The sequence below is a fragment of the Euprymna scolopes genome, chromosome 23, assembly GCF_053919585.1.
Source record: "Euprymna scolopes isolate OS-2025 chromosome 23, ASM5391958v1, whole genome shotgun sequence".
In the NCBI taxonomy this organism is placed as follows: Eukaryota; Metazoa; Mollusca; class Cephalopoda; order Sepiida; family Sepiolidae; genus Euprymna; species Euprymna scolopes.
The window spans coordinates 15,841,352-15,863,382 of NC_136504.1; the positions used below are offsets into that span (position 1 = coordinate 15,841,352).

The following is a 22,031-nucleotide window of genomic DNA, read 5'->3' on the forward strand; positions in this document are numbered from 1 at the left end:
ATAATGTTTATTTAAAACTTTTACAGAAGGTCAGAAAAACATTGGTACCATTGATTTTAAATCCAATATAAGAAGACCAGTTTATGGTCAAAAAGTATCGAATTCCCTTCAGCCTCTGTTTATGTCTGTTCTCACCAGAAAGAACAGATAAAAACGGGCTGAAGAAAACAATAGTATTAATGTTTTTCTGACCTTCTGTAAAATTTATATAAACAAGTTAAAATTTTTGGAACTAAAAATAAAACTGCTTTTCAAAAGTGCTTAATACATAGGTAGAGCTATTATAAGTAAAATTATATAAACATGGAAAAAAAAACAAAGGCAGATTAATCTATGTTTCAACAATATTAATCGTCTCCTCAGGGAGGAGACGATTAATATCATTGAAATGTAGATTAATCTATGTTGGGGTTTTCTCATGTTTATACAATTTTGTTATATATATATATATATATATATATAACTACTTCATTTACTCACATAAATTTAATATACGAAAGTATAGATTTATGCGTAAACTTTAAGTATTTACTTCAAAAGTGCTCAATACGTAGGTAGAGCTAGTTAGTAATTTATAAGATATATATGGCGATTAAGCTTAATCGCCATATATATTTTATAAATTACTATATATATATATATATATATATAGTCTTGGAAGTTTTATTATATATATTTTATAATTATATAATATATAATTTATTTATAATTATGTATTATATAATTTTGTTATATATATATATATATATATATATATATATATATATATATATATATATATATAACAGTATAGCTACATTCCAAGTTCCAAATATTTATTTTTCTTACTAAATTCTTTTAGCATTTCAAAATTTTGGCACATTTTTATAGACTTGTTTCAGAAACAATCAAATTATTATATCAATATCGAATCTTTTACTGCATATACTCTTTAGAAAACATAGAAATTTTTTTTGCTTAGAAAGAATTATGTATGACAACCTAATGTTGAAAAAAATGGAATTCCATTGCGTGTTTACCTCGGCTGCCATCTTGGAGTTAATATATATATATATATATATATATATATATATATATATATATATATATATATATATATATATATATATCTTCTGTGTCAGAAAATATGAAACTATTAAAGATATTCTAATTTAGTACAATCGGAATCAAATTGTCTTTCACCTGCTGCTGTTCACTGTTGACTGCTGATTTGACTCCAGAGTAAAGTGATGGATCTATGTTTCATCCATTATCAAATATATAAGAACTCGTTGTTGTGTTATACAGTTGCAAACAATACTCTAAATTGTCGACACGTTTTTGATTATCAGTTCAATGCAACACCAAATTTGAACACAGCACAGTTATTGACAAACGTTCATAAAAAATGGTGAATATACTGCTTTTTGATTTCTTCAGTTTCTCTGCTATTTTTACATAATTTCAATTTACGATCAACCAAAACGAGTTTGTGACTTTTTTCTTTTATGTTTTCTTGGAATTTGGGTGATGCGAGTATTCACTAACATTTGTGTCTATGATTTCGTGTAAAGTCAGCACACAACCCCTCGATCATCGTTTTTTGTCTAGTCCAAATAACACTTGTCAAGCCGCAGGTTTGCTTGAAGAGTATTTTTCCCATCAGAAAGTAATGCTTTATCAACACACAAAATATATTTTTTCATTGTTTTGAAAACTTGTAACGTTAGCTTTACTTGAATGAACTGCAATTTGTAGACCAATAATCCGATTGTGCTAAAATTTTTAGATGTGTCATTTGAAGGTTAGGAATCTTTTAAAAAAAAAAAAAAAATCATATGGCTGTTTTTATAAGTGACACCATCTATATGTTAGGCCTGGGACTTATTGAATCGTGCATTAATACATTCTTTTTTTTTACAAGATTGAATGGTCTCCATAAGTGTTGATGATTCTATAGTTGAATAACAGAGGGCAATGCACCTTCTCCGGAGTGGCTTCTATCATATTTTTAAACATTTGCTGTACCAACCTGGTGTAACCTGAGAGTAAAAAAAAAAATATATATATAGAATTGTCTTGTTTATAAAAAAAAAATGGAAAACATGATTTTAGATATTTTTGCAAAAGTCAAGTGAAATAGCTGATTACTTTCCTTTAATGTATAAGAATATTTGATGAATAAGGTAAAAAGAAAGTCTCCACTTTAAAAGTTTTCTTTACTGGAAAAAAATATTTTCAGAAAGAAACCGACACAAAATAAAATATATTCATTCCAATAGTATAATGGAAGAACTACAAAGTAGGCTAGTCCAAATCAGATATCGATAAGTCCGATTTTGATTGGAGCCCAACTTCAACAAATCCTGCAAGTATATAATATAATAAGGAGAGTAGAAAATGGACTTAAATGGGTTTACTTTCGACAACCTTGTAACTCTTGCTTCTCTTATTTTGTCCTTGCTGTTTTCTAAGTTGAAATCAATCTATCTAACACTTATTGTTCTTATTTACTTGCCTCCCCACGAGGGCTGAGTTAGACAAAAGGTCAGTTTTTAATGTGTAAGAAAATCTAGCTAACCAAAAAGACGTACTCTGGATAGGAGCAAAGATAAAAATTGTCTCAGTCATGAAGGATTTCTCCTTCACTGACCAATGAAAGAAATGGTGAAGTGTAGCATCAGAACAGATACTACTGGCTAGTTTTTTTTTTTTTTTTTTTTTTTTTTGTTAACTCCTTACATGAACTGGCTTCATGCCTAGTCTGGAGTCAAAAGGGCCAATAAATATACAACATTTTATTTAATAAAAGTAGATCATTTCGTTCTTTTGTTCTTACATCACGTGAGCGATGTTTCTGGCAAAGAGAGAAGAATTGCTGTTTACAGGGTCGGAATCTGTGTATTAAGCAAATACATTTGGGGGGGGGTCTTTTCAATATTTGCTGTAATAATGATAATACACTATTAGCTATCTAAGAAGAAGAAACTAGTAGAAAACGCTTTCTGGCATCTAAAAGGGTGGGATTTTGCTGCTTGTTGGGTAGTTGGGAGTATTATGTTGATGGAGAACGAGTTCACCAAAACACATTCCATAAATGTGTTTGTAAAACTGATACAGGGATGCAATATTGTGGAAATGGGACAGAGGTTGGAGCTTGGCCGACAGTGTGGGACCTCTTAGGTTCAAGACTCTTTTGGACCTTGTCTAAGAGTGAGAGACTAGTGGTAGATGTACCTGCCCAGATATATATATATATATATATATATATATATATATATATATTCCCTTTAATTTTAATTTTTATCAAAGTCTTCTTTTTTTTTTTTTTTTTTTTTTACAAAGGAGTCACCACTTATCAAGGCCCGGAGGCCACTCGAGGATAAGGGTTAATGAGTGTACAGTAGTCAAGGGGAACATGTCAGTCATTGTTAGTAAACTTGATTACTTAAGGGGATGTCTCATCAAGAATTTGTTTACGTCATACTTGAAGACAACCATGTGTTGATTGAAAGAAATGAATTCATAAAAAAATTAAGATTGTTTCCTTCATTCGATTTTAATGTTTGTATTTGGTACTCACGGCACAATCATGGTGACACATCGGTTCTTGTCAGATCACCGAAGTTAAGCAACATTGACCCTGGCCAGTACCAGATGAGTGACCATTTCGGAATACAAAGCACTGTATATAGGAAGACATGAACACCTTCCTGCAAGACGTGCACAAACATAGCGTTGTCATCTCTTCTAACCAGGATATACATGCGACTGGGGACTGCTTGTGAATTTGATATTCCCTAGACACTTCCTCCTTTGAGGTAAGCCTGTTCAACTCCCGTAGGGCGAATTCTGTTGTTTTTTGGTTTTTTTTTATTTATTTACATATGGTAACTATCAAATGTTTTTGTTCTTTTATTTATTATTTTGAATGCTTCTATTTTTTCATTTGGTTGGAATAATAATAATAATAATAATAGATGATCTAAAAATCACCCCTGCTCAGGTACATGCTATCATAAAAAACCTTGACACTTAAAAAGCATGTGGACCTGATCTCATCTCAGCTGTGCTATTAAAAAAGTGCTCAGCCGAAGTAGCTCCAGTTCTCTCCAAACTCTACAACAAATGCCTTAATGAATCATGCTTTCCGGGCTGTTGGAAAACTGCTTTTGTGGTACCAATATTCAAGAATTCTGGTGAAAGAACTGACCCATCAAATTATCGCCCCATTAGCCTCCTCCCACTTTTCGCCAAAATATTTGAGACCATAATTTACCATGCTCTAGTCCGGCACCTTACAGATGCTAAACTTCTGACTGACAAACAATATGGATTTAGACATGCCCGTTCCACAGCTGACATCCTCACTGTAATCTCTGAACGTATATACCATTCACTGGACAAAGCGGGGGAGGGCAGAGCAGTAGCTCTAGATATATCTAAGGCTTTTGACAGGGTATGGCACAAGGGTCTCCTCAGGAAAATTTAATCATACGGTATCACTGGTAGAATACTTAACATAATTAAATCCTTAGATAAGAGAAAAATCCAGGTTGTCCTCGACGGTCGTACATCTAAACAGTGTGATATAAATGCGGGAGTGCCTCAGGGGTCTATCCTTGGACCTCTATTGTTCCTAATATTTATTAATGACCTCCCCGACAAAACTGCCTCTGAGATGGGTATATATGCTGATGACACCACACTCTATAACAGGCATGACAGGAAAACAAACAAACACATATCTAAAGAAATGGCAAAAACACTAGAGGATGACCTCCAATCTGTAGTGGAATGGGGACATAAATGGATGGTCACATTCAATGCTGCCAAGACTAAACTGGTTTCCTTCAATAATTACAAGAAACCTTCTCTGCCACCAATAGCAATGGCCAGTGACTCTCTGTCTGAGAGTACATTTTTCAAACTGCTTGGCCTAACGTTCATAGGAAACATGAGTTGGAACAATTACATTGAAAACATTGCCAGGGCCGCTGCGAAGAAGGTAGGCTCTCTCTACCGTGCTAGAAAACTACTGACACCTGAAAGTATCCTGTACCTCTATAAGGCCACGATTTGCCCATGTATGGAGTATTGTTGTCACATTTGGGCTGGTGCATCTGCTGCTAGTCTCTCGCTCCTAGACAAGGTTCAAAAGAGAGTCGCCAATCTGATAGACCCTGAATTGGCATCTAAGCTTACGCCTCTGTCCCATCGACGAAACGTTGCGTCCTTCTGCCTGTTCTACAAGTATTTTAATGGTGAATGCTCTGACGAACTGCAGACACTTGTACCCCCACGACGTAGACACCCTCGACAAATCCGACAGGCAGCTAAATCCCACCCTCACACAGTAGAGATCCCTAGATGTAAAAGATCTTTCTACTCCAGTAGTTTCTTCCCCAGAACTGCTAGACTCTGGAATTCCATTCCAGGTTCCTGCTTCCCTAACTGTACTGACATGCACCAAAGTGGCAATGCACCTTGTTTGGGGTAAAAATGTAATTTAAAAAAAAAAATAAAAAATAATATTAATAGTTATATATTAATAACGTAGTACCTTTAACATACATACATACATACTTCACGGTTTCCAGATTATAAATTATACGATTGGGATATCCTATTCATTAAAAAGGAGGGTAGAAGGTGATAACATGCTACTAAATTAAATTAGTAATAACAATAATTATAATAATGTTACACTAACACAATTTCACCCCTGTTTTACAAGATAGAATTACTTGCTTGCCAAAGATGCAAAAAAAATAATTAACATTTTAGTTGATATTGGTGCTGTGTCAAAAATAAGGCCCAAATTAAAATATCTTTTCTTGGCCTTTAGGCTAGGATACAACTGTGGTATCTGTTCTGTCCCCAAAAATGATACAATACTATTGTAGGAATCTGCATTTGTGCGCTGGACATCCATAGAATGGAAATATGTCAAAAGCCCCTATAAGGGTTTTGGAGATAGACCTCCATAATTGGGGTATTAAAAGATATCCCTATGGTAAGACTTTATTTGGGGGCTGTGAGGAATGTGGGGTTACCCTTTAGTTATTGCTCCCAGTTCCACTCTAACCCAAAGTGTTAATATGGTGCTACAAGTTCAGAAGATATAAGTTTCCTGACCATAAATGCACCAAACATTGAAGTTATTGTTTTTTTTTCCTTTGCAAAACTCAATCATGTTCTGGAAAGTCAAAAAATAATTTTTTTTTTCTACAAAACAACCAAACCAAACTCTATGAATAAATATTTGAAGATATAAAGAACTTGAAGACTAAATGTTTTTTCCAAATTACTGTATTCAGTATAAAATAACCCAAAAATGGTAAAACAAAACAATCAACCTACCCCTAACTAGATGTATTCCGAGACTGAAATAAGCAGAATACCTGGATAAGTATGTTTCAGTTTGAACAAAGGCAGTACAATAATATCGTGGGACCTGTGTTTGCACTGGATGTCCAAAGAATACGCAGCAGCAATATGAAGCAGGTGAATGATACAAATGTGTCTCACTAGTTTGGTAATCTTTCTGAAAATATTGAATAAAAAAAGTTTATTTTTCTGATTTAAAATAAAAAGAAATGCATATCAAGCTATTTACAAATCGTTACAGGTTCAATATGCATAACTTTCTTGTGGTATTGAAATTTTATGCATTATTGAACAAGTGAAAAAATATTATTTTTGATTTCTTTATTTTATTTTCTTGTGAAATCAAAATCTACATTGTTTATATAATAAAATGAAAATTTTATTTTTATAATGATATTTTATTTAAAAATGAACAGATAGAAAACAGGGTGCTTGCATAGTATAATAGTATTTCAAACAAACGCATTTCAAATAAAAACACAATCACATACTGATGTGTCATATCGAAATCTGTATAAATTTCAAAAATTACAAAAAATGATCCAGTAATTGTGCTAGTCTATTTTTCGCAACAAATCATAGACACTAGTGGCCTGACATTTTCCATTTTTTTTTTTCAATATTAGATTTCAAGGAAAGAAAGGGAGGTAAGTCAGTTTGTCATAAAGAATTGGTTGCACAGTTTTTCCACATTAAAACATACAATAAAACTCAATAAATCAATAAATTTTATTTTTACTTGTAATTATTTTTCTACTGGATCATTTTTTTTTTTTAATTTTTAGAATTTATGCTAATTTCAATATAACATATAAGTAGATAATAGTATTTTCACCTGCAATGTGTTTGCCCGAAATTCCATTATACTATGCAAGCATCAAAAACAGTGATATTGAGCTGTCCCTAGGATGTAGGATGATGTCACATATAAAAAAATGGACTTCCTGTTACGATGATCTAATTTTAAAATTTTTTCATAAAATAAAGTGTATATTTGTTGATCGCTATTTATATAGTCAGATATATGGACATTAGATTCGAAGTAGCCCCCCCCCCCTTTTTTTTTTTCCTACCTTCCACTGTTTTATTGATACAAATATATTTTCTTTTTGTCATTTTTCTGAAAATATTTATACCGAAAAAGAAACCCTTTTAAAGCGGAGACGTTTTATTTTCTTGTACATTAAAAGAAATAAATCGTGTTATGAGTTATTTCCCTTGAAAAAAAAAAAATCTAAAACAGTTTTTTCCAGAGAATTAATTCAGAATCAAGACCAAATATTTCGGTGAAATGTGATCATGACATTTTCTGTTTTCTCTTCGTAGGATGGAGAGATGTTATATGGCACCCCACCCCAGGCACCTTTTTTTTTTTTTTTTTTTTTGCAACATATTTTTGTCTTATTTATTGGTGTCATTTCTTTTAGTTCAACCCCCACCCCACACCAACACCCTCACTTCAGTATTTATTTTGACAATTTTTGTTTTGTAGTATTTCCTTTTTTTTATGCTTTTCTGCCATGTATTATATTGCAAATATGCCTCCATTATTTATGTGAGAGTGGAAGAGTGAGTTCAGAACAGTGTAAGAATTATAATATATTTCTGACAATATATTTTGTATAACACTGCTTTTTTGTTGTTGGCACTATGGGAAATACCTCTAGATAAACAGTCAATTTAGTCCACAGGGATGAAGATGAATAAAACCACTAAGACATGAGAAACTACCCATCACAGGTGATTCTTAACCACTTGTCAACTAATAAGGTGACACCAACAGCTGATGCTCTCTCTTTCTGGGGTACAAATTCAAATTTTATACAAAGTTTAATTTTTCTCTTTTTGATTTTTCTTTGTTTATCACCAGCCCTGTGGACTAAATAAATTGTTGATTTAAAAGGTATTACCCATGCGAACAAAATGCCAACAAATATAAATAAATATATATTCAAACATTTAATAGGAGTGGATTTAAATTGTGAACTTAATAAAACAACACACACATGTGTGTGTGTGTGTGTGCATATATATATAATGATAGCATAATCGCATTGACACTCCAGTTCTTGTTATATCACTGAAGCAAAGCAACGTTGAGCCTGGCCAGTACTAAATGAGTGACCATTTGTGAATATCAAGTGCTGTATGTGCTCTCTGCTGATCTCAGCATTATTTACAGTCATCCTACACTTCTCCTTCTCACTGGATTCAAACAGTGCTGATTTCAGAGAAGTGTGGTTGGTGATTGTGCAACTCTTGCTTTACAATTACATAAGTAAAACTCTTACAAGGATTTTCCATTGCCTCTCAAGACTGAATGCAGGCTGGACTATAGGATATATATATATATATATATTTTCTTAAGTTTCATTAATTTACGATTACGGTAAGCTGACCTTATGTCCAAACCAGCCTTTTGTGTTTCGTTTTTGGGATTTATGTAGTGGCGAAACAAATGAGAATGAAGATCACACTTATGCAGCAAAACTGGTTTGATGCTGCTCCTCATCTCTGACTCCACATGCAAATATAATTTTTCCTCTGCAGCAGGATGCTGAAAACATGTATAATGCAATTGGAGTCAGTTTTCTCCTGTTTTGTGGCAGTTGAAGAATGAAAAGCCAAAGATGATGATTGTTCATCTTTTTATACATTTGGTTTCTGTTTTTCTTGAATCCAACCAATTCTATGACCTTTTCATAAGCTTGTAAAAAAAATTGTAAAGAGGGGCTCAAATATTACTACTGATCTCCCAAATCTCAGGCACATTAACTTTCTGCTATATTCATATATGACCTTCAACTCTTCAACTGAGAAGAGAGAAGCTTGTTGATTCGAACTGTTGTACAACGATTGCATAATCCTGCTGCAAGAACACAAGTCAAATCAAAAATAATGTTGAGATGCAGTTTATTAGGATTGAAAAATGATAATGGCCAATATGAAATCTCTTTGCACATGGATTTTGCCATTATAATTTTTATATTGGACGTAATATGATAAACGTTTTTCTGCTATTTATATTATTTCGACTACTATTCTTGTCTTGGTTGTTATAGTTGCAGAGTTTCAGCCTAAGTTAAAAAAGATACTCCTGAAAGAGGTCGGAGGTTACGTTGGTCGAAATGGAAATATAGCAACCAACATGGGAGTAGTAGAACGGATGATGCAAATTATCTAATCTCATCTCCAAAATTTTGAAACGCTACTTTTTTTTTTGTTTTCTACTGAACGTTTTATGTATGAGATATTTGCAGTAGTATCTAGACGTGAAATTTGTTTTTATTTTTTAATTTTTATTGGAACTCAACATCCTAGTCTAATTAGTTGTTTTCATTGTTGGTCTCTAGCGTAAATATGTAGAAGCATTTGTTAGTCTGTAGCGAAACCGTAGTGATATGCGCATTCACCGACACTTATTTTTTTTTGCTCGTGTTTAGTTGGTCAAGTTCATATATATATATATATATATATATATATATATCTGTGTGCTAGTGATAATGTCGTATGCATAAATTAAGATTTTCATTATTGTAAATGCATTTGTCTATGTTTTGCGTATCTCTTTCTTTCTCTGCACATTTATTTTTTTTGTGATCATTTTTCATTTGACGTTTGTTTTAAATCGTATAGGCAGTGCCACACAAAAGTATTGAACGTAGATTTTTCAAGGTTTTCTCTAGAAAAAAATGTAACCTCTATTAAGGGCTACTCACCTAAAACTTCATTTGATTATCGTAAATATTTAACATTTTTATATTAATAACATGAGACAACTTCATGTGTGTATTTCTCGTGGCAATGTAACTTTGGCAAGTACGTACTGAATCATTTTTATTATTAATCGAATATTTGCATAAAATAAACTAAATTTTTAAAAATCGGATTCAAACAATAATTATAAAAATGAAATCCTCCAGAATGCATTCCGATTTCTTCAATATGTTAGCCATTTTAATCTTTTAATAGTAAAAAAAAATGGATTACTTCATGAGCCTTTAAAATTTTAAAGGAAATTGAAAGCATTTAAAGTATTCAATAAAAAATCATTAACACTTGCTTTAAAATTGTATTTTTAATTTTGAAAGCATAATAATTTTAATCACTTCATTTTGAAAGGCATAATAATTTTAATCACTTCATTTTGAAAGGCATAATAATTTTAATCACTTCATTTTGAAAGACAATTTTAATTTTGAAAGGCATAATTCTAATTAATTTTGAAAGGCATAATAATTTTAATTACAATACAATTAAAATTCTGTTTTTTATTATTAATCGAATGTGGAAATCAAAAATGCAATAGTGTAAAATAAAACGAAATATTTTAATTCTATTTAAAAAAAAAAAGTTTAAATCTGCCACAATCATTTCTGTTTCTTCAACAAATCAGACATTTTGTTAGGAGTTGCATAAAAAATGAATTTGTGACCTTTCCAAATCTGTGAAGAAATTTGGAAGCATTTAAACTACTGAATAAAAAATCATATAAACTGGTTTTAAAATTCTTAGCAAATCCACGTGTATCGTTGATACGTTTGGAAATTGTTTACATCAAATAATATTATAAATAAAGATTAAAACATTACTTAAAAGTAGTTAGAGTTTTATAACAATTTGGTTCAAGTAATTACTTAATTATCAAAGAATACAGTAATAATTCAATCAAATTTTCAAAATTCTATTTAAACAAGCCGAGCATGCAAGGTCACCCTCCACAAGTGAAAAAATTATTTTCACCATGACTAATTTTTGTGCAAAATTAAAAAAATCCCAGGAATGATTATTAAGAAAAGTGCAAACAAATGAACAGACAAATGATTTGGAGGTAATTTTACCCTTAAAATGGCACCTAGAGGGGCAACCAGAGTTATCCCAGAAAATCAGTTCTGGCAAAAATTTACTTTCACCATGACTAATGTTTGTGCAAAATTTTTAAAAGATCCAAGGTGTGGTTATTAAGAAAAGTGCAAACGGACAAATGAGAATGAATTTCTAGATCCAACTCCAAGATAATTGGTAAAAAAAAAAAAATCGCCTAATAAAAAAAAAAACAATAAGTGGAAACAAAAATGAAAATAAAATAAATCCCTGGCAACACCAGGTCACTGCAGCTAGTTATTCAATAGATTTTTCGATAAACAAGAATTAACTCATTTTTCTTTATACATAGGATAGTTTATGTATTTATTATATGTCAGTGAAGTTTTGAGTTAGCAGCTATAATATATTTTTTTATTTTTTTAGAAAACCCTTTTAAAATATCTGTCCAATATTTTTGTGAACCATTTTATATTTCTGATGATAATTTAAAAACAATTTGCGAAAGAAGAATGCAAATTTTCAAATCTATTTTTTATCAAAAGAAAAAAAAAAGACGATAGTAATTTGTGCCATTTTAAATGCCTTTGATCTCTAAAAATGTTAAGTTTTGATTCCTATGTTATTTTTTTCTTAAAAATAACGCAAGTGACTCCATTAATATGAAACAATTTATTTTGATACACTTTTGATCTGTAACCAAAGAAAAAATAATGTCAACCTTAAACAAATTATTAAAAAATATGAACCAATGATTGTTCTTTTTACAAATGTAATAATAATATATATATAATTCTTGTCATTGCCATTCACCCCATGTCTCAACATAACACAGAATTTCATCTTGATACTGAACAATCATCAAGGATTGCTTCTGCTGCAATTATTTAAACATTATGTCAGTGTAATAATTCAGGACACTTCACATGTTTGGCAGTGGTGAAATAATCTTGCTTCCTACTCACGGAAAAAAATTGTTGACAGATACTACATTTTGCTCCCGCAAAATGAGATGATAATTCCTAGGATGATGGTATCATAACCACAGAACAAATACTATGCTATTCTGACCCCCTAACTGAGCATTGAATGATAACACATTAGTCTGAAATAGTATGGTAAACTGAATTTAGCAGTAATATATAAGATAGTACTAGTATATTTTGGCTCCAGATATACAAATACAAAATGGCTACTAGTAACAAAATATAATGTTCTAAAAGTTAAATAAAAATGGTTTTGAAAATGAAAAAAAAATTGTTTCTGAAGCATCTGTTGGGATTTGCATTCGAAAATGTTATCATATCATCTAAATAGAAACAGCATCTAATGATCGTCTTTTTGGTTCATGAAACCTGGTGTAATGTTAGGGCGTGTGGCTGAGTTGTAATGTTATAATTTTATCAGCTCTCTTTTGTTTTTCACTTACAATATTGAACACTTTACGAAACATCTGAATAAATGCTTTTAAATTGTTTTTTTTTTTTCAATATGTGAGCTACTTTTGAATATGTATAATATATGAATCGTCTCTTCAGAACCAAATGACATTGCGCAACAAAATATTCAGAATAGCAATATTTAAAGATTTTCTTTTTAGATACAAGAAGCTTATTTTCTAAATAAAAGCATAAAATAATACGGAAAATTTTCTAATGAAAGGGTTGGGACAGGCAAAATTATTGCATAGTATACTTTTATATATATATATATATATATATATATTTCACATAGAAGTTCCCACTTATCAAGGCCTGGGGGCCACTCGAGGATAAGGGTTAATGAGTGTACAGAAGTCAATAGGAAAATATCATAGTAATCGTTAGTAGTAGAAATTTGACAAATTGGATTACTTAAGGAGATGGCTCATTAAGAATATGTTCATGTTGAACTTGGAGATGACCATATTGTAGTCAGTTGGAAAGCAGGAAAACGGAACAGAGTTCCACAGGTGTGCAGTTTTAAGAAAGAAGCTTTATTCATGGAATTTACATTTAGGTTTAGGCACAGGTAAAGAGTGGAGGAAATTATTGATAGTGGTTCCAGTTAGACGAGTGTTTTTCGTAAAAGTCAGACAAAGTTTGTTGATTTTAATCTAATTTATTATATAAAAAGAGTAGTTGCCTGTATGTTTGTATGTCCAAATAAAACTAAGACCATACACAACACACTCCTATAAAGTTGGTATTTTATTAATTAGTATAGCCCAAGAAAAATAATATCTAATATAATATTTATATCACTGAACTAAACACATTTTTGAATGTTATGAGCATTTTTTTTTTTTTTTTTTTTTTACAAATTGAAAAACTAACTCTGGATTTGAGTCATCGTTTCTTAGCTATTGTAATTTCTCTACAAAGAAAAGCTGAGAAACATAGTTTTATTAGTGGTCTTGAGGTATCCTTAATTTTATTTGACACTTTTAGTAGTGCTCTAAAAGTTTGGGTTTTTTTTTTTTTTTCACTCCTCACTTAGAAAAAGGAATTTCTCTTCTCCGAGATGGTATGAGAAACTTCACACTATTTAACATCATCTATTTAGTTTTTTATGGACCAGGGTAACTGTTAGTTTATTATGTGTGTTGATTATGGACCAGGGTAACTGTTAGTTTATTATGTGTGTTGATTGTAGCGAATGAAGTTAACAAAAATAATAAAAATTTACCACGTTCAGACACCTCAAGAGTTTAATTGCAGCATTACACAATGACATTTATTCTATAAATGCAATTTTGGCAAAAAGAAAAAAAACTAAATTGTAAATTTAAAAATATAAAATTTAGGTGGGACATTTAAAAGTAAGGATAGAAATATCTACTCCAAGAAAACCAATTTTCGATATTATGATCATTTCGTTAGATATTTTTAAATTTTTTTCAAGAAGACCTATAATATCCGTAATTTATCATACAAAAAATGATTTACAAAATTTGGAGTAAAATAAAATATTTTTTAAATTGATTTCCATTTTTTTTTTTATTTCGTTTTAAAAAATTGAATCTGTAATTATGCTGCATTCTACAATAAACAACATAGTGAAATATTTATTTTTTACAGACATTTGCTATTTTTAATTTTAAAACTGAAATTCTAAATATTTAAAAATGTTCCTATAAACTTTGTATCAAGTTGGATAATTTTCTAAGAACAATATATGATCAACCTCACTATGTAGTAATTCAAAAAGTAGCCATTTCAAATTCAATACCATACTTTGGGGTAATTGCGCTAACTAGCTAAAAGTGCTCTTTTGGCAACCACGCATATAAAGAGCATTTTTTTTTTTAGTTGGCGCAATTACGCCCAAAGTACGGTAGTTTATCTGTTGGCGTGGCACCCCTACAGATTCTGATGATGGACTATTCCTGACATTGTTTCCGGTAAACAGGTTCTGCTTTCCAGTTAGTCTGGACCCAAAATTCAGAGAGAGAGATAAAGAGTTGTAACATTACTTGTCCTTCAGTTGAGTGGAGTTCCTACTCAACTAACATACTTGTCTATATTTCTGTTAATATATTATTTGTTTCACTGTTTCTGAGTCTTCTCGTTATTCCTTTTTGCGGATTACTTAGGACGTCTATCTACAATTGCAACTGGAAGAGATTATTTCGAAGGGGACTAGACTTTACACCACAACATTATCAAAAACAAATATATAAAAATTAATTATATTAAATAATCTCTAAAATAAATGGTATTTGGTTAGCAAAATAGACCAAAATCTGTAGAGCATATTACTTTTGGAGTATTTATGCCAAACGTTTGACTATTAGAAAAAAAAAATAAGACATGATGACTTGTTTATAAAGAAGCAGCAATATTTCTTTTGTTTATGCTAATTTAATGGCCTATTCTAAATGCTTCAACATATGAAAGTATTTTCTGGATTGGATGTGAAGGCAGAGGCTGCTGTATGCCACAACTGCTGAAGTATTATATTATTTCTGAACTATTTCAAACATTACTTCATCCCTCTTGCTCCTCCAATCAGAGCCTCAGATATCTCTCACTTTATCTATGTAAATAATTAAATGAATGAACAGATCATTATTTTAATAGAACTTCAATATCATCGTTTTTTTGTTGTTGTTTTGTTTAAAAGAAAAGTTTATCATTCATGATTTTGCTTTTTCAATTTTGTTTTCGTTTGGTTTTCATAATTGTGCACATTGATTTTTTAAGGATTTCTTATTTTCTTTCCTTTGAAATTAGTGCAGCAGGCATTATGATCTTAACTCTGTAGTTGGATAATAATTTTATTAGAAACTATCAGGAAAACCCAGCATTGCCTGGGATTGAATAAGGAATCTTATATCCTCTTTGCATCCAGATAATAGTTATTTCTTCTTTTTTTTTTTTTTATCTAGTATTTTATTTTGAGGTTGTGACCCTATAATATATACTCAGTTTTTTATGTAAGGAATAAGACATTAATTGAAAATATTATTCCTTTATTTTATTTATTTTTTAAAAGAAGTGTCTACTTTGCTACTAACATTAAATCTAAAATTTCCCTGTTTGTATGTCTGATTTAGTTTGCTTAAGATTGGTTGGAAAAAAAAGCAGGAGACTAAATTATGAGGTGCCTTAAACAAGTTTCCAGGCATTTTTTTATACATGACATTTAATATGATCACAGACTCTTAAAAATTCAGTATGTTATTGCTATACATCTTATGAGATGACTGACCAATTTTTATGATTTCAGGTTCAAATGAACAGCTACAGCAGGAATTGGAATGCACTCTACTAAAGCTTGATTGCCACAACAATCTGGACATGAGGATACTTAAAAAAAAAACAGTATGCAATAAAATCCTGTTTTAAACTTGGACAAAATGTCACAAAAAGTATGGAATACTTCAGACTGCTTTTGAACCATCTTGCAGGAATCGATCAGTTTTTTAGTGGCATAAGAGATTCAAGGAAGGCAGGGAGTCCGTGAGGGATGATGAGAGGTGTAAAATGAGCAAGAAAGTAATAACAACAAAATTGATTGGTCAAATAAAGAATTTTATGGATAAAGACTGTCGTGTGTCTATAGAGACAATAAGGGCACAGTTTGATGTCAGTGTGGGAACTGTACATGCAATTATTTGCAAGTAACTGAAGATGTGGAAGATTTGTGCAAATGCATCAGTCCACAACTCTATCCTTGTCACAGACTATTTGACCAAGATGGCATCATAGACAGTTCGTCAACCTCCCTATAGTCCAGACCTTGCTCCCTGTGACTTTTGGTTATTCTCTAAGTTCAAGGAAAACCTTAGAAGCTGTCGTTATGAGGCAATTGAATTGAGAAGATGAAAGAGACTGTGATGAGGGTCATTGACACGATCACACAAGAATACTTCCATGGGGCCTTCCAGAAAGTTGTTGGAATGGTACAACAAGTGCATTACAGCCAGAGGAGATTACTTTGAAGAGGACTAGAGTTTCATGTGTGTACTATTAATAAAAGTGCCCATACAAAAGAAGTCTGGAAACTTATTGAAGGCACTTTGTATGTTAAACTGAACATCCTGCTAAAACTTAGGATTATAAGAAAGTATACACTATTGAAGTATATATTCTATAAATTATATTTTGAATTGTGACAAATATTAAGCTCAATGAAAGGGAATGTCCACCTTCAGAGCATGTATGCTATAAGTTATCATTCTAAAAACCAAAAGATGCAATTAATTCACACTCATAAATTGCTATTAGTTTGTTTTTTGTTTTATTATGCCAACGCCTGATATTATATCTCCATTTTCTTTTTCTTTTCCAAACTCTTTTTCTTTCATTCCATATAATAAACTTTCTAGCAGTTGTTTTTAGGAACATCCATTAATCTCTGAGGAGTTGTTTAGTGATGTAATGCTATTCAACGAAACATGTGTAAGACACAATATAAGGAAAATTCAGGCATCTGCATAGGAAAAAATTATGAGTGTTCATTGATTCCATCTTTTGGATTTTAGAATGATAACTAATGGTATATATATATATATATATATATATATATATATATATATATATATTGTGTGTGTGTGCTGCTGCTAATGAGTAGACTTGTAAATCATATATAGAAGAACGAAGGAGAGCAAAAAGGGGATCTTAAGTTTACTTTCGCCAGTCACATACCTCTCACCTTTTATTTTGTCCTTTAGTCCTCACATTCATGGCAGATGTTTCTGATCAAGGGGGAAGAATTGCCGTTTTCTGGGTCAGAATCTATTCCATCTAACACTTTGCCAAGTTTTTGACCTTGATGGGGTTTTTTTTTTTTTTTTAGCTCCTTGCATCAAGTGGCTTCATACCTTGTCTGAGGGATTTCCATTAAAAAAAAAAAACTTAATGTTTAATTTCTCAAATTTATATACTCAAAAATGAGTATGCCATAATTTCTAAATTGCCATAAAATAATTGTGGTAGAAGTTTTAATGATTGGCCTGATTTTAATAATTGCAGTATTCATGTTTATCTGATGGGTCTGATTCCATTTTTATTCTACGCATCTTTAACATGTCGCTTTTTCTTTATCTATTTGGCATAAATTTGACTTTACGTATAGAATTTGAAAATGTGGTCTTTACACAATAATTAGAAGTTTAGGTAATTATGCAAAATGAAGACTGTGCTATCGTTGGAATTTTTTATGCAGAAAAAAAAATTACAAAACTTTCAGTTTTACCTATAAAACTGAAAGTTTTGTAATTTTTTTTCTTTGTACAAACGCAGGACAATTTTTTCAGTAAAAAAATATTATCTGTGTTATTACAAAGATAATTTAATGAAAAACTTATTGAAAAATGAAAACAATATTCATCTTTCTGTTATGAAGAAAATAAAATGGATAATTATTTGACAATTTTATGAACCTGTAATAAAAAAATAAAATTAAAAAAAAAAAACACTCATTGTAAGGTCAGTTTCATGAATAAATATTTATGTTTTGAATAACAAACAACTGATAAAAACAATTAAAAAATATTTTTGAGGTTTTTCTGTTTTATGATTTTTTTTGTGCAAATCAAGATATTTCTTTTTTGTTTATATAATAAACCAAAAATTGTTTTCTTAAATGACATTGGCTGCTGTGATTTCAGTGGTTTAGTGTTTCAACACCTTTTTCCATTTTACATAAACGACCTGGAAAATTCCAATGAAAGCATAGTCCTTTTGCTTTTTTTTTTTTTTTTATATTACATTTTCACCCCAAACAAGGCACATTGCCACTTTGGTGTAGGGGGCTACTATCAGGGGCAGCAATTACTGGGCCACTATGTTGGGATTTGGGCAGCAAGATGTCGGTTCACGTTACACTTGAACTTCTGCATGTCAGTACAGTTAGGGAAGCAGGGACTTGGAATGGAATTCCAGAGTCTAGCGGTTCTGGGGAAGAAACTACTGGAGTAGAAAGATCTTTTACATCTAGGGATCTCTACTGTGTGGGGGTGGGACTTAGCTGCCTGTCGGGTTTGTCGAGGGTGTCTACGTCGTGGGGGCACAAGTGTCTGCAGTTCGTCAGAGCATTCACCATTAAAATACTTGTAGAACAGGCAGAGAGATGCAACGTTTCATCGATGGGACAGAGGCTGAAGCTTAGATGCCAGTTCAGGGCCTATCAGATTTGTGACTCTCTTTTGAACCTTGTCTAAGAGCGAGAGACTAGCAGCAGATGCACCAGCCCAAATGTGACAACAATACTCCATACATGGGCAAATGGTTGCCTTATAGAGGTACAGGATACTTTCAGGTGTCAGTAGTTTTCTAGCACGGTAGAGAGAGCCTACCTTTTTTGGTTTTTAATATAATTGGTCCAACTCCTGTTTCCTGTGAACGTTAGGCCAAGCAGTTTGAAAGATGTACTCTCAGACAGGGAGTCACTGGCCATTGCTATTGGTGGCAGAGAAGGTTTTAATTGAATACGAATAATTTTAGCAGGTGAATGTATACTGTTCCCATTTTTTCCACAAATATTGTCTTTTTAAAAGAATCTTTCTGTTAATTAACCAATATTAAATTAGGTCTGCCTTTTTTCTCAAAGTCTGCACGAAAACGATTGTGAATGTCAGTGAACTTATTTAAATTTTGTTGTCTTCAAATTTAAGCTTATTCTGCCTGCAGAAAGACACGTGTGCGCCAGTTTGGTCTTTCAACAGTAAATAACTTTTGCATTGCACATTTCAACTAAACACTTTGTCAAACGAAATTAAAGAAGACATTTTAGTAGAGTTATTAGCACAAGTGCACTTTAATTTGCCAGAAGAATTCTTTTCATTTTTTTCATTAGCAGAAAGGTAAGAAAATCCATAATTATTACAAAAATAAAAGGAAATGCAATTTTTCAAAACAATATCTCAAGAAAAAACAAAACAAAAACGTACACATCAAAATATTTTTCTGTTACAATTCTTAAAATTTATTTTATGGACTTATAGAAATTTATTTTTTTCAAAAACAGAAAAAGTTATATAAAAATACATTCCATCCATGTTATAATATTGTAAACTGAATATATTTTATTGGTGCATTAAAAAAAAAATATTTTGAAATATAGAATGTCACATTTTATTTGTAAATTTTCAATAGAATTTGGAAATATTTTTGCTAAATTTTGAACAATTTCAATTAAATTCAATAAATGTTTTGTTAATTAATATTTTTTGCTGTGATACTTCGTTACTTTATTGAACTCGTTTTGAATTACCAGAAAAGTTTGGTTAGAAAATAAGCATTAATTTTAGATTGTCTTCCCTTTTCGCTTGTATAACTCTTCTGAAAATGAAAACAAATATTTTCATCGAGTTAAAATGCACTTGTGCCAAGTTGTTTCTTGGTATATTCAAACTACCGTGAGAATAGCAAACTGGTTTGAATTTATTTATGGTGGCTTTTTTAGGCATCTTTTTTTCAAATCAATCCTCTTTTGACATTTTCACCCCAAACAAGGCACATTGCCACTTTGGTGTAGGGGGCTACTATCAGGGGCAGCAATTACTGGAGCACTATGTAGGGATTTGGGCAGCAAGATGTCGGTTCACGTTACACTTGAACTTCTGCATGTCAGTACAGTTGGGGAAGCAGGGACCTGGAATGGAATTCCAGAGTCTAGCGGTTCTGGGGAAGAAACTACTGGAGTAAAAGGCTCTCTTACGTCTAGGGATCTCTAATGTGAAGGGGTGGGATTTAGCTGCTTGTTGGGGGTATTTACGTCGTGGGGGCACAAGTGTCTGCAGTTCGTCAGAGCATTCACCATTTTTAATGGTGAATGCTTGTAGAATAGGCAGACGGATGCAACGTTTCGTCGATGGGACAGAGACTGAAACTTAGATGCCAGTTCAGGGCCTATCAGATTGGCGACTCTCTTTTGAACCTTGTCTAGGAGTGAGAGACTAGCAGCAGATGCACCAGCCCAAATGTGACAGCGATACTCCATACATGGGCAAATGGTGGCCTTATAGAGGTACAGGATACTTTCAGGTGTCAGTAGTTTTCTAGCACGGTAGAGAGAGCCTACCTTTTTTGCAGCGGCCCTGGCAATGTTTTCAATGTAATTGTTCCAACTCATGTTTCCTGTGAACGTTAGGCCAAGCAGTTTGAAAGATGTACTCTCAGATAGGGAGTCACTGGCCATTGCTATTGGTAGCAGAGAAGGTTTCTTGTAATTATTGAAGGAAACCAGTTTAGTCTTCGCAGCATTGAATGTGACCATCCATTTTTGTCCCCATTCCACTACAGATTGGAGGTCATCCTCTAGTGTTTTTGCCATTTTTTTTTAGTTATGTGTTCATTTGTTTTTCTGTCATGCCTGTTATAGAGGGTGGTGTCATCAAGCATATATACCCATCCCTGAGGCAGTTTTGTCGGGGAGATCATTAATAAATATTAGGAACAATAGAGGTCCAAGGATAGACCCCTGAGGCACTCCCGCATTTATATCATATTGTTTCAACTTTTAATAGAAACAAGTAATGATTGATTTATATATATTGAAATAAGAATTTCTATAGCGTTAAAAAAAGATCATAGTTAATCTGTCTCTAAACTTAAGATAGATTTTTTGTTCATTTTTTTAAAATTTAAAATCAAAATATAAGGTTTAAATTCCTATACACATTTTTGTCTTTTGTGTTAACATTGGGTTATTATTTTTATCTTAAATCAAATTTGATTAAAGAAAGATAAAATTAACCATTTTGCATATTTGTTTTATTTTATGAAGACAAAATACATTGTGGTCATTTTATCTATATAACAAGCAAAAAAAAAGTGTTATATATCTCCAACTGGATAACCATAGTTTCTATGTGTGTGTGTATGTACAAGTGCCTACAATCTCAGAATATATAGTAGGAATATACTCACAATTTTCTTAAATATTTCATCTGATAGACCTCCAAAATGCACTTATATATTTATTCTTTTACCGTTATTCCAGAATTAATCTTCAAAATTTACCACTAATAATGTTTTACTTCATTGAATATATTTTTTTTAAATCCATATTTCTCCCTATATTAAATAATAAAGAAAAATCGGCACTTGTACAGTTTAGTCAAGATATTAAAAAATGAAAATATTGAAAAAAGGTTATATTGTACGTATCCGTTTTGGACTGAAGATCTGAAAAAAATTGCATTTAATTTCGAGTAGTTTTTTTTTTGTTTTTTTTACAGCGGAAAAACACGTTCTTATGAGAGCGTGTTGAAGTCAGTCATTGTAAAATTTGCTGAAACTGAACATGCCATGGGGAGATAACTCAATGTAAAGCGCCGACACTCCCTCCCCATCTTTAATACTAGCTTTTCTTCCTAAAAATCGAACCTTTTGCTCGGTATCATAACA

General features: G+C 31.6%; 1 protein-coding gene across 7 annotated transcripts in view; it reads left to right on the forward strand.

The window, feature by feature from the left end:
* LOC145245773 (uncharacterized) overlaps positions 1 to 22,031 on the forward strand; it is a 723,444-nt gene that overhangs the window by 686,693 nt on the left and 14,720 nt on the right. The window lies entirely within an intron of this gene.